This window comes from Rutidosis leptorrhynchoides, chromosome 3 (genome assembly GCF_046630445.1).
Source record: "Rutidosis leptorrhynchoides isolate AG116_Rl617_1_P2 chromosome 3, CSIRO_AGI_Rlap_v1, whole genome shotgun sequence".
NCBI lineage: Eukaryota > Viridiplantae > Streptophyta > Magnoliopsida > Asterales > Asteraceae > Rutidosis > Rutidosis leptorrhynchoides.
Genome location: NC_092335.1, coordinates 7,411,492 through 7,427,362, shown reverse-complemented (window position 1 = coordinate 7,427,362; position 15,871 = coordinate 7,411,492).

The following is a 15,871-nucleotide window of genomic DNA, read 5'->3' as shown; positions in this document are numbered from 1 at the left end:
CGTCAAACACCACCGGATCTGAAAACGATTAAATTGTTGTATTGATGAAATCAGCAATTTTCGAACAAACCACAGAGACCATTTCAGCAATTTTGGTACAAATCACATGGACCATTTTAGCAATTTTGTTAATAAGGAATGAAACAGACGAAAATACCGTCACATGTCTGGCACATGACTGGAGTTAACGGAATTTTTTGACAGTCGTCAGAAATAGGGACTAAATCAGCAACATTGACAAACCACTGGGACCAAATCAGTCAAAAAAACACAGAGACGAAACCAGCATTTTGGTACAAACCACGGGGACCATTTCAGCAATTTTGCCTATATAAAAACTCGGAGACATCATCGAAAAAATGAGGCCTCAAAACGATTACAACCAAAGGCAACAAAGCTCCCAATGAAGAAACAACACAAACTACAAGCACAACCACAAAAACTAGATCGAAACCTAGCACTAACCAGGGGAAGCACCAACTAAATCAAGACAACCACAAATTTCTCACGATACAACAACGTAACACGAAAGAAAAACGACTGATAACAAAAAACATAAAAAGAAGAACTCCCCTAAACGCTCACACGTCAAAGCGTCAAATCCCATCAATATTAAACTTTCTCAACTCCTCACCATGAACCTTAGGCTGTCTTTGTTGTCTTTTCTTTGGCGTAAGCGTCGTCCTTAAACTAAGCACTTTACCTTGAACCCATATATCTTTAAGATCTTTCCTCGCTTCATCGAAAAAGTTAGCCTCCTTACCCGAAGACGTACCAACACCATCTCCATTAGGCCTCAACTCTGAAGACTCCTCCCTGTTACGACCAACCGAATTCAAACCTCCTGAGCCAACATTTACAACACTCGAATTATTACTTGTGATTCGAATTGGAATTTAATGTTAATTCTAATTTAGGCCCAATTGGGATGGAACCCAATTTTTGTAAGGCCCAAGTTCCAGTGTTTCAAGGAATCAAATCGGGTTTGATTCAGTTGCTTCTAAATTTGATAAATCTTTAGGGAAAAAGCCTACTATTTTTTGGAGCAACGTGGAAGGACCAACGACATTCCTCTTGCGCCTTTTATCGAGGTAATGGATAATATGGAAGGCGTTCATAAAGGTTGTGTTGTCAACTCAACTATAATGCACCGCCTACCGCCTCTGAAAATATTAAGAAGCAAAAGAGGGAGAAAAAGTAAAGAAAGGAAAAGTTGGTGTAAGGAGCGGAAATGAAGGCTTTTGGAGATTTTATCAAAGACGTGTGATGCTTTTGGCTTCGGTGTGTTGAGACGTAGATGGATTATAATCTATCGATTTACCATTTAGATTGAATTATATCCTTTTGAGTTTGTTAGGGTCATTTTTTGTTTATAGACTTGGTTTAGCCTATTCGTGTGTTGTTGTGAGCTTTGTTTGTTAGTATGTTTTTAAGGAGTTTCATTTTTTAGATTAACTTTCTTTTGTTATAAAGTTTATTCGTTTTTGCGTCAAACAAATTAATAAATAAAAAATAACAAAGAAAAAACGAGGGTGGAAAGTAGGGATCCCATATTTAAAATTTTTAAACCATATTCACATCTATTTAAATATATTTCATATATTAATATTCAATTTTAGTGAATTAAACTAGTTAATAGATATTTAATATTAAGTTTTTTTTTTTAAAAAAATTTGATCTAAAATCATCAAAGTTTTTCAAACAAATATAGCAATATACTTAAGATATATGAATTTAATACAATTCACATAATTGAATCTTCACAATCTATATTTTCAATAACATTTTAATACTTTATAATGTACATATATAAGGATATGTAAATATATATGCATATATTTGAGTAAATATGTACATATTTATATGTATATACTTATTTCGGGTTGGTAAATGAATATATCCATGGATGATAAATTCTCATCCATAAACTGATCCAATAATTTTTCATATCATCATCATCATCATATCCACTTATCATCCATATTCATTTAAATGGATTGGATCGGATAGATATTCGATTGATCACACCTCAATTGCCAACCTTAGTGGAAAGAGATCATGTTTACACCTCACCCATCGTAGTTGGGAACATGAGATGTCGATAAATCCAATACGAATATGAAGCGACTCTCCTAGTAACGAATAAAAGAGGCATTCAAGTTGCGAATAGTCATATCTGGCTAAGCTTCTAAAAGATGGCCACTACATAAAGAGATCTATATATTAATTATAAGCGATGGTAAAAAAAATCGTTAGACAGAAACAGCTGATATGTGAAATCGTACTTGAAAATAACTAGTTAAAGACTTAACAATCATCACACAATATCAGGCAACTAAAACCCGATCGTGCAGTAACCAGTAAGTAATTTGACCAGTTCGTTCCACAGAGAGCAGTTTAATTAGGATTCTAAACTAATAATTATTCTAAAAATTGGGGGTTTTTTGATTTGAATTTAAGTAAAATAGTAACGAAAGTAAATTAACAAACAAACCTAATAAGGAGAAGCAGTGACCACTTTAATGCTCAACAAATGACTAGGATTGTTCTTTTATTAAAACCGTTTATTTAAGGTCTAGGTAATTATTTCATATCGGTCTCATGAAATCAATGAACCAAAGGCATAATGGATTCAATTTACTCATATAAATTATCATTCAGAGGTCCAAATCACCATGTAAAATTAATCTAGACTTTCTCTTGGTTAAACTCACGTAAAACCTAGGCTAATGGGATCACTTAGAAAAGCCTACATGATTGTGTTATCACAATATCAATTTAATCACCAATTGCACTCGCATACAATTGTCTAGATCTAAAAGATGAAGTACAAGCATATGAATATTGATAAACTCACATAAATCAAATTCAGTAACCTGTATAATTAAATAAACGATATATAGATGAACATAACAATGGATCTTTAAAGAAAGCACAATTAATTAAACATAATTCCTTAATAAATCACAAGATAGAACAATCCAAAATCATAAGTCTTACATCAAAATGAACACAATAAAAGTTTAGCCTATCATGGCAAAAGAAAGAATAATTAAACAATTGGAACAAATAGTATTCATTATAAAATCACGTAAATAATGAAGAACTAAGGTACCAATGATTAATGATTGATCCAATCTTTAACCTTGATCTTATGATCTTCAAAATTGGTGAAGAATGGCTTTAAAACCTTCAAAAACGACCCTCCTGGCCTTAGAATTCGTAAAACATTCCATACTCTAAAGTTGGGGTTAAATGGGGTATTTAAAAGGCTGAAATTCGAAATGCTGACCGACCCCGCATTGCGACCGCGATTCACCAATCGCGACCACGATTGACGACGTGTCTGGATGTATTTCGACCGCGATTCCCTCATTGCGACCGCGATTGATGCTGAAATTTCTGGATCGCGACCGTGATTGCCTAATTGCGACCGCGATTGCATCAGTTTCGATTTTTCTTGATTTCTGCCGATGTATCACGGCCGGGATTCACCCCCATCGCGAACGCGATGGAGCCCTGAGCTGAAATTTGATCGTTTTCTTCATTTTTTGCTTTGTCCCAAGCTCGTTTGATGTTGAAACTTGTAGAAACCAACCGAAAACTAATAATAAGACTTTAAAAGCATGAAATGTCATTTTCTTTATAATCACGAACTAAGTCTTCAGTTTTCACCACTTTATAACAAAAAATAACCCGATATCACGAGTGAATATATGTATAAATGAGCCGATATCAAATTTCCCCACACTTGAACCTTACTTGTCCTCGAGCAAATATATCTTCAAATAATATCAACTAATGTTGAAATAAACATACCTGAACAAGTCTTCAACAATCATAGAATCTAGGCGTAATGATATAACCTTCGTAAGCTAAGAAATCCATATCGTGTAGTCTTCAAAAGTGAATGCAAGGTTCAAGCCTTCAATAGAACTAAACTCTTCCAACATTAGATTTTTGATTACCCAAAGGCTTCATTACCCCGAATCAAGAACACCCATGTGCAGAACCAAGAAAAAAATTTGGCCTTAGGGAAAACAAGACCTTTAGAAAACTGTTTTTGCATTTTAAGAACGGGAAAACGAGTTAAGTTTTTACGAAAAACAAGTTTTCCGGAATTTTAGATTTTAAGGCTATGTGCTTTCAAAGCCTTCCCGGTTTTGGGACAACTGCACGGACGATTATTAACCCAGTATATCATCTAGGATGAACTACCTCCCGGTTCGAAGGCGATGAGATAACAATCGTCTTGGGTATTAATTTTTCGGGGGGTCTAGTGCACGACACTTGAAAGACTTTACTTTCAAGCTTTGGTCTTTTTGACTCTCGACTTAACTTGGAAGACTTTACTTTCAAGCTTCGGAAGACTTTACTTTCCAAAAAAAAAAAAATATATGGGAGGACTCGATTCTCTCGGAAGTGTTTAAACACTTGGTTACTTGTATTTAAGGTCCTTGGACCCCACTTCCCACGCATCTAGTTTTTATGCTAGTTTCAAGAAAATGTAGGAAGCAGATACTACATTTTCGTATTTTAAAAGGATACCATGGCTTTTGACCATGGCGTGTATTGTCTAGCAACACTAGCAAGAAGTCATTGCTCTTCCTAAAGAAGACAGCACATTGTGAAGCTTAAGACTCATCTTCCTACAGTACGATACATCGGTGTAACTGTTGAGCCTAAAAAATAATTAAGGATTTAATTATGACAAAACTGTAATTTATTTGCACTAAAATGTTATGTGCAGCCAGCACAAGTTTGTTTATGTATAGAAAACAGATATTGCTGTGTCGAGTGTAGTTTGCTGCTCAGTCTACCAGCACAAGGTAGACAGTGTTCTTCAATCAGCACAAGATGTGTACTCAACAGTTCAAGAATATCAAGTGTCTCAGCAATGAAGAACCAGCACAACTGGAATGCAGCTTACTACATAAGACAGCTATGCTCCATTATAAGCATAGTAGTTTCCTAAGTGGTCTACATCAATTGTACTATTCAACAGAAGTCAAAGACAAAGTAGAACAGAAAAGGACACGCATCGGCGGCTGACAAGTGACCTTATAAGACCACGTGGGAATGCAGAAGTTTAACGCATGTGCAGACATGGGTTATACCTTGTCAACACCTAGGGAACACAACATTCTATTTGTTTAATCAAATAGTGGTGCCAAACCGAATTGGGGTGTTCCTGCAAATAGCTACCAAACAGGAAAGAGGAGAGCGAGCATGCTCTCTGATGCAGTTGTCTCCACAAGTACAGACATCCTATGTACCAGTGGACAATAGAACCATTACACGGTTAATAGGACTACTATAAATTGTTGTATCCACTATTGTAACAACTAGTGGTGTGGGTTTATTTATTTAGAGTCAAAAACGTGTAATAGCTTTTAGTTTACCTCTTAGCTATATTCTAGGTAATCTGTATCAACCAACTATCATTCCGCCAAGGATAGTTGTGATTCTTTGTGATTCAATCAATAAAGAATAACCGTTGAAAATTACTTGTGACTCTATTTAATTTACATGCTTGAATACTAATCGTGTTTAACTGTTAAGTTAATTAAAAGAAATTGTATTCACCCCCCCCCTCTACAATACTCCTGCTGTTATCAAGGGACCAACAACTGGTATCAGAGCGTCAGTCTTGATAATTAATATCTTGGATCTGAATTCTCTCATGGCTACATATTTAAATACAGCTTACCTTAAAAATGGCTCATCCAATAGACCATCCAAATTTGATGAAGATGAGTATGAAACTTGGAAGGCAAGATTCATGCTTCACCTTGAGTCTATTGACCCACTCATGCATGGTATTGCCACAGATGGTCCATTTGTTCCCACTGAGACTATTGGTAGTGCTCCAGCTACAGCTGACACTTCTGCTGTTCCTGGCAGAGAGGTTATTCTCACTCCTTCTAAATGGGATGCTGAGGATAAACGTCGTGTTGGACTTGACCCTAAAATCAGAACCCTGTTAGCTATAACTTTGCCTAACCCACTGTTCAAACTAATTAGGGGAAAAGCAAATGCCAAGCTTATGTTGGACTATCTAGATGTCACCTGTGAGGGTATGGGAGAAGTAAGGCAGAACAGAATGATTACTTTGAAAAGAGAATATGAAATGTTCTTTGCCTACAAGAATGAAACCCTTAAGCAAACCTTTATTAGGTTTAACTCCTTGATTGCAGACTTGATCACTTTGAATGTCACCTATACTAAATTTGAACAAGTAAACAAATTCATTGATTCACTGCCTACTAAATGGAAATCTGTTACTGAACCTTTAAGAACCACTCAGACCTTAAAGAACTTTAACATGTCTTCTCTCTACAGTTCACTATGGAGCCATGAGAAAGCAGAGGCTAAATTTGAACTTAACTTGAAAGAAAACTTTAGGTCTGCCCCCACCACTTCAAAATCTTTTAAGACAAATTGTGACGACCCGGAAATTTCCGACCAAATTTAAACTTAACCTTTATATGTTTCCGACACGATAAGCAGAATTTGTAATGTTGAATCTTAAAAAGTTTGGAACTACATTCATGTAATCAATTACCATTTGACCGTGTTCGACGATTCACGAACAATTATGTGTATATAGATATGTATATATAATATATAATATTAACTGAAAACATTAACAAAGTATTAGATATATGATACTTTACATGAACATATTTGTTTCGATATATTTATCTACAGAATTAAGAGATAATATCAAATGATTGAATTATCAGATACATTATGATATGATTACGGGCTTATGTTATGAGGTCCACTTTGATTTAAGAAATCTATTCTTTTTGACAACTCATTACTTAACCAGTATGATAAAGATAACGATATTTATATTTTATTTTATTAAATATATATAACGATTTAAATTAATATTATATATTTTTATACGCGTATTATACGTACATAGTTTTATACTTTTACTATACTTTAACTTTACCTTTACTTTACTTTTACTTTACTTTAACTTTAATAATTCACTTTAATAATTCACTTTAATAATTCATACTTTAATAATTCACTTTAATAATTCATACTTTAATAATTCACTTTAATAATTCAAAAATCTATTATAAATAGAATTCAATAGGTTTCATTATTTCATAGAAACTTGAAAATATATTTCTCTAAACTCTCTCAATCGAATTACATATATATATATTTACTTAGTACTATTTCAAGATATTATTAGTATACATAAAATACTACGACGGAGTTATATTCAGACGATTTCAAAATAAGTTTTCAAATTGGATATAGCTAAGGAAATTATGGGTTATAGCTATGAAGGTTATGGGTATTAATCGAGGGTATTGCTCGTGAGGTCAACCTAACGTTTATCATTTTCGTTGCGTCTACGTACTTTCCTGCAATATTGAATCACAATATTGATACGTGAGCATTCATATCTTATCTTTTATATATTAATAGTGTATCCCTGACTAGTGCTCGAGTATATATGATTATACATGTTTGTATGCTTAGTTTCGTCGTTAAATAGTTTATGATAAATCACGAATTTGATACATATGCTACTGAGATAAGTTATATGATATGCATGTCGTTGAAAAGCTGAAGAAAAAAAATTAATAACTTTTCATTTAGAAATCGTGTGGTTTCGATGAACGGATTAAAAGATATGGTCAACTGAATTATCATTAATTTTAATATTATTATTAAAACGATTATTATAACTGTTATCAGTTGATGTTATTACTAAAATTATCTTTATTACTAAAAATTAATATTTTTATTGAAACTATCATTTTATTATTTTTATCATTATTATTATTATCAATATTATTTTATCAAATAAATATGCGTACAAAGATATTTTTACCACACGTAATGTAATTACATTAATAATACATACCACTATATTTTTATGATATTAAGTGAATTTTATAAATTTTATTACTTGAGATATATAAAAGTATATTTTTATCATATATGAATTTTAATATAAATTTTTATTTATTAATAAATGACTTGTATTATTTAGTATAATAAGATCTGATAAATATATTTAAATATATAAAACTACTATATATAAGTTATATAATAAACATGTATAGATTTTGAAAGTCATTTTGGGTCAAGTTGACTTTTGTTGACCTTTGTATGTCGGTCTCGAGCATTAGGATTGTGATACACTACGACTTGACCTAAATTGTTAGACAGATATTGACCAACATTTAAATATATATACTTAATATAGGTTCGTGAATCCGAGACAAACCCTGCACTTGTTCAGTGCCGTCATATACATAATTGCTACGAAATACAGTATTGTGAGTTTCATTTGCTCCCTTTTTAATTGCTTTTGCAATATATATTTTTGGGCTGAGAATACATGCGCTGTTTTATAAATGTTTTACGAAATAGACACAAGTACTAAAACTAATTCTACGTGGGTTTAAACCAGAAATATACCCTTAGCTTGGTAACATTAAACTACTTGTCTATGTACGGTAGGCGCGAATCCTAAAGATAGATCTATTGGGCCTGACAAACCCCATCCTGACTATGGGATGCTTTAGTACTTCGAGGTTATATTAAACACACCTGATCTGGTGTACTTCAGAGGGTAAAACATGAACGTTAAGGCTTGTTACTGGGTGCCTACAACTTATAGAATACTTTTATACACTTGCGAGTGTACGGATATTTATAGAAAATGAAATCTTGTGGTCTATTACTATTACGGAAATGATGGATTATGATAAACTAATGAACTCACCAACCTTTTGGTTGACACTTTAAAGCATGTTTATTCTCAGGTATTAAAGAAATCTTCCGCTGTGCATTAGCTCATTTTAAGGATATTACTTGGAGTCATTCAAGACATACTTTGAAAGACGTTGCATTCGAGTCGTTGAGTTCATCAAGATTAATATTAAGTCAATTATAGTTGGATGTAATATGAAATGGTATGCATGCCGTCAATTTTTGATGTAAAGAAAGTTTGTCTTTTAAAAACGAATGCAATGTTTGTAAAACGTATCATATAGAGGTCAAATACCTCGGGATGTAATCAACTATTGTGAATCGTTTATAATGTATATGAACGGGTCCTTTCAGTTGGTATCAGAGCGGTGGTCTTAGCGAACCAGGTCTTGCATTAGTGTGTCTAACTGATAGTTGTTAAGATGCATTAGTGAGTCTGGACTTCGACCGTGTCTGCATGTCAAAATTTTTGCTTATCATTTTTAGTCGAAAATCATCTACTTACCATCCTTAGGAAATTACCTGCTTATCATTCTTAAGTCTAGACGCGTTTTTCTACATTTATTGCATAATAGTGTATAGACGAATTCTTATCTTAGCATATCTGTTACTGTGAACTTTGACTGACATCTTTCAAAGATTCCTCCGTAATTTATGGGATTTTGGTATTATATATACATATGTAAATTATGTATTGAAGAATACCAAATCTAAATTCTACAATCTATTTCATACCAAAAAAATTCTTTCCCTAATCATACAAGATGGATCCCTCAACCAGTTCGAGTTCCTCGGATTCCGACAGCTATGCCGATATGGATTTCCACATGAGCTCCGAAAGCAGCGTGACCGGAATGAATCAACCAATTAGCCATCATCTATTCTAGATGAATTGGGGATGGGTTCGTAATCTACTTAACCATTGGAGACAAGAAGAAGGCGATCCCTTTCATCCACCACATTGCCCTCTTGGCAATGAACCTGAAGCACTTACCGGCGAACCTGTCCGAAACACCATTTTCTCTCTCATTTCCAGAGTATCTCGTCATGATTGTATACTACACCAAATTCTAGATCTTATTTATCTGCTCATCCGAACCGACAATTACCCCGGTGTAATAGAAGAAGTCAACGAGCTTCGCGCTCGGGTAGTGGCTTTGGAGAATATGGTGCAAAGGTTACAAACACCAGCAGCAGCACCAACAACATAACCAGTACCACCATTAACAACATCAACAGTACCATTACCACCACCAACAACAACTGCATTACAAACCTCAACTTCACAATCTGTCCCACGAGCATCGATGTCATACGCCATGTAGATACCAAGGAATACCACAACGATGAAGTATTGATTCATAACTTCATTGGGGAAACATTCTACGGCGATTATGTAATTTCTAAAGTTTAGAAATTATCTATCCTCGCCTTAACCATAAATCAAATGAGTTTAATTTAATATTAACTCATTAAATCAATATTACATCTGAAGAAATATACACATATATATTTCCATAAAGACTGTAATAAAATTCTTTTGTACAAAATATTAATTGTGAATTTTTTTTTAACGGGTAGGTAATACCCGAGAGATATATAAATTCACAATTAATATGTTACATTCTTCGAATCTGATTCAGCAAATCATCCATTATACTCCCTACTTTCACAACAATATACATTCTTTTATAAAAATCAAAACAACCATACTCATTCAAAATCTAATTACATATTCTGATTTTGAAATCTCAGAATTCGATTCAAGATATAACCGAAATCGTCACTCTTAGATTCCTACATCTTTCAAAACTATACTTTGACTTCAAAACTGTCCTAAAACCTCATTTCTATTCATGGAACTCACAAAAATATTTGTATCATTCAAAATCTTAGAACATCATATGTATATTAACAATTACAATATGTGTTCAAACACTTCGAAATTCCTAAAGACATGCGAGATGATGATCCAACCACATATTACCCACTGTCTTGCATCTGAAAAGCTCTCGAAACCAAAGTTATAGTTTAACACGTATCCATGTCAGATCCTTTGATATTTATTACCAAATATAATTTTTCAATCTCTTTCCAAAATAGACAGTTTTGTCACAGCTCCAGCAAATCACCTTCATTTGTTTATACGAATAAACCTTATTATAACAATTACCCCTTCATCATTGTTACCGGGGAACCTTTCATATCTCGCCACATTAGCAGTAAACTTATCAACAACTTCATTAACCTTCGACTTAAGCCTCTCCGAAAAGCCACTATACTTATTCATTAAAACCCCATCATGTACTCACCTACATCCTGTAACAATAATTGTCACACCAACTACTGGGAATTAGCAATCAGTATTTTGAATTTCGCGACAATTTTACGTCAAAAGTTATACATATAACGTCTATCTCCTAGACTTACATACTTCGAATGTGAATTTTATGAAAAACATCCCAAACCATGAACTAGTTCTCCGAAATTGGAAAAATGCTGATGAAGCAGCAAAAACTGTAAACGACTTTAACAGTCAAAAGTTTGATGATAAAGAATAGTACGGTGGTAAAGCTGAGAAAAAGAGAAGGTTTGAAACTGGAAAACGGATTGATCAGACCATGAAGGAGGCTGTGGACAAATCACAAAGACTAAACCTGCCTTCAAAGGATCCAAATGATTCAGTGTCTACTGAAATCGTTAGCAAACAACTTACTTCTTATTCTAAACCTTCACAGACAAATCTTCTTCATCATCCATATTATCGTATCTTTTATTATAATATCTTCGATATTCCTGAAGATATTTTCACAACTATTCTTATCTGAAATCTTTTATCTCTTCGTAATATCTGCGTTACAACATAAAAAGAAACTGTGTTAGTTTCTAAATTCTAAAAAAAAAAATTTTGAATTTAAAATAGGAATGTTTTTGAAGTAGTGTTGGGAACTGAAGCATGAGTTAGTATAATATAATGACACTTGATCAACGTGATTATATTACAGTAAGTCATGCTGAATTTCTAATGGAACGTGATGATTCACAGAACATACTGTCATCATGTACTGTTTACACGACTCTTACATTCTACCCAATTTCCAAACATATTAAGAACATATCATCTTGATAGCTCTATATTTTCAGATATTCTGGTAATTTGCCAAATCAAGATCGTGCCATTACGATTTTCTTCTTGGAACATTAACTATGTTCATCCAAAAATTCATATCTACGAATTCTGGACCATTATCCGCTTGACTTAAGGTCGGAAAGAGAAAACGAAAGCATGAAGCTCCGAAATATAATGGAGAATATAAAGCCCGATAACAATCCCGAAATTACAAACCGTGTATATCAATGCGTATAGCAATATAAAGACACGGGAGAATGAAAAACACAATAACCCCAAGGTAATGGTAGAAGAAAATAACTTCATCCGGTGGTAGATGAAAAAGAAGAATGACATATATGAAAGTTAAGAGTATATCAAGAATCAATATTGGATGAAGCATATTAATGAATGCTTTAAAGTATGAATTGGGGAGAAAGACTAGAAGGTGTGAGATGTGGAAATAAAGAAACGAAGGGGGTGGAATTATAGTAAAATATCAGACAGAGAAATCGAGACAGATTATCGCATTTAATCAAAGAAGATCCTGATTTCCTTAATCGCCGAAGAACCAAATCTTATTGCAAAGATTTTCTTTAAATCCCATGAATTCCGAAAATCAATCATAACTACGTCATCGGTTAAAACGAATATACGTTTACTCATTTCACTCTCTTGCGATAGCTTCACTTATACTCTTCGCATAATCAAATTATTTTATCTATATTACTCAATGATGATAAAACTCTATTTATCAACTCATATTCATCATGAAAACATTTTTATAGTTAGCCATGACGACCTCGATCAAATTTCGGGACGAAATTTCTTTAACGGGTAGGTACTGTGATGACCCGGAAATTTTCGACCAAATTTAAACTTAACCTTTATATGTTTCCGACACGATAAGCAGAATTTGTAATGTTGAATCTTAAAAAGTTTGGAACTACATTCATGTAATCAATTACCATTTGACCGTGTTCGACGATTCACGAACAATTATGTGTATATAGATATGTATATATAATATATAATATTAACTGAAAACATTAACAAAGTATTAGATATATGATACTTTACATGAACATATTTGTTTCGATATATTTATCGACAGAATTAAGAGATAATATCAAATGATTGAATTATCAGATACATTATGATATGATTACGGGCCTATGTTATGAGGTCCACTGTGATTTAAGAAATCTATTCTTTTTGACAACTCATTACTTAACCAGTATGATAAAGATAACGATATTTATATTTTATTTTATTAAATATATATAACGATTTAAATTAATATTATATATTTTTATACGCGTATTATACGTACATAGTTTTATACTTTTACTATACTTTAACTTTACCTTTACTTTACTTTTACTTTACTTTAACTTTAATAATTCACTTTAATAATTCACTTTAATAATTCATACTTTAATAATTCACTTTAATAATTCATACTTTAATAATTCACTTTAATAATTCAAAAATCTATTATAAATAGAATTCAATAGGTTTCATTATTTCATAGAAACTTGAAAATATATTTCTCTAAACTCTCTCAATCGAATTACATATATATATATTTACTTAGTACTATTTCAAGATATTATTAGTATACATAAAATACTACGACGGAGTTATATTCAGACGATTTCAAAATAAGTTTTCAAATTGGATATAGCTAAGGAAATTATGGGTTATAGCTATGAAGGTTATGGGTATTAATCGAGGGTATTGCTCGTGAGGTCAACCTAACGTTTATCATTTTTGTTGCGTCTACGTACTTTCCTGCAATATTGAATCACAATATTGATACGTGAGTATTCATATCTTATCTTTTATATATTAATAGTGTATCCCTGACTAGTGCTCGAGTATATATGATTATACATGTTTGTATGCTTAGTTTCGTCGTTAAATAGTTTATGATAAATCACGAATTTGATACATATGCTACTGAGATAAGTTATATGATATGCATGTCGTTGAAAAGCTGAAGAAAAAAAATTAATAACTTTTCATTTAGAAATCGTGTGGTTTCGATGAACGGATTAAAAGATATGGTCAACTGAATTATCATTAATTTTAATATTATTATTAAAACGATTATTATAACTGTTATCAGTTGATGTTATTACTAAAATTATCTTTATTACTAAAAATTAATATTTTTATTGAAACTATCATTTTATTATTTTTATCATTATTATTATTATCAATATTATTTTATCAAATAAATATGCGTACAAAGATATTTTTACCACACGTAATGTAATTACATTAATAATACATACCACTATATTTTTATGATATTAAGTGAATTTTATAAATTTTATTACTTGAGATATATAAAAGTATATTTTTATCATATATGAATTTTAATATAAATTTTTATTTATTAATAAATGACTTGTATTATTTAGTATAATAAGATCTGATAAATATATTTAAATATATAAAACTACTATATATAAGTTATATAATAAACATGTATAGATTTTGAAAGTCATTTTGGGTCAAGTTGACTTTTGTTGACTTTTGTATGTCGGTCTCGAGCATTAGGATTGTGATACACTACGACTTGACCTAAATTGTTAGACAGATATTGACCAACATTTAAATATATATACTTAATATAGGTTCGTGAATCCGAGACAAACCCTGCACTTGTTCAGTGCCGTCATATACATAATTGCTACGAAATACAGTATTGTGAGTTTCATTTGCTCCCTTTTTAATTGCTTTTGCAATATATATTTTTGGGCTGAGAATACATGCGCTGTTTTATAAATGTTTTACGAAATAGACACAAGTACTAAAACTAATTCTACGTGGGTTTAAACCAGAAATATACCCTTAGCTTGGTAACATTAAACTACTTGTCTATGTACGGTAGGCGCGAATCATAAAGATAGATCTATTGGGCCTAACAAACCCCATCCTGACTATGGGATGCTTTAGTACTTCGAGGTTATATTAAACACACCTGATCTGGTGTACTTCAGAGGGTAAAACATGAACGTTAAGGCTTGTTACTGGGTGCCTACAACTTATAGAATACTTTTATACACTTGCGAGTGTACGGATATTTATAGAAAATGAAATCTTGTGGTCTATTACTATTACGGAAATGATGGATTATGATAAACTAATGAACTCACCAACCTTTTGGTTGACACTTTAAAGCATGTTTATTCTCAGGTATTAAAGAAATCTTCCGCTGTGCATTAGCTCATTTTAAGGATATTACTTGGAGTCATTCAAGACATACTTTGAAAGACGTTGCATTCGAGTCGTTGAGTTCATCAAGATTAATATTAAGTCAATTATAGTTGGATGTAATATGAAATGGTATGCATGCCGTCAATTTTTGATGTAAAGAAAGTTTGTCTTTTAAAAACGAATGCAATGTTTGTAAAACGTATCATATAGAGGTCAAATACCTCGCGATGTAATCAACTATTGTGAATCGTTTATAATGTATATGAACGGGTCCTTTCAGTTGGTATCAGAGCGGTGGTCTTAGCGAACCAGGTCTTGCATTAGTGTGTCTAACTGATAGTTGTTAAGATGCATTAGTGAGTCTGGACTTCGACCGTGTCTGCATGTCAAAATTTTTGCTTATCATTTTTAGTCGAAAATCATCTACTTACCATCCTTAGGAAATTACCTGCTTATCATTCTTAAGTCTAGACGCGTTTTCCTACATTTATTGCATAATAGTGTATAGACGAATTCTTATCTTAGCATATCTGTTACTGTGAACTTTGACTGACATCTTTCAAAGATTCCTCCGTAATTTATGGGATTTTGGTATTATATATACATATGTAAATTATGTATTGAAGAATACCAAATCTAAATTCTACAATCTATTTCATACCAAAAAAATTCTTTCCCTGATCATACAAGATGGATCCCTCAACCAGTTCGAGTTCCTCGGATTCCGACAGCTATGCCGATATGGATTTCCACATGAGCTCCGAAAGCAGCGTGACCGGAATG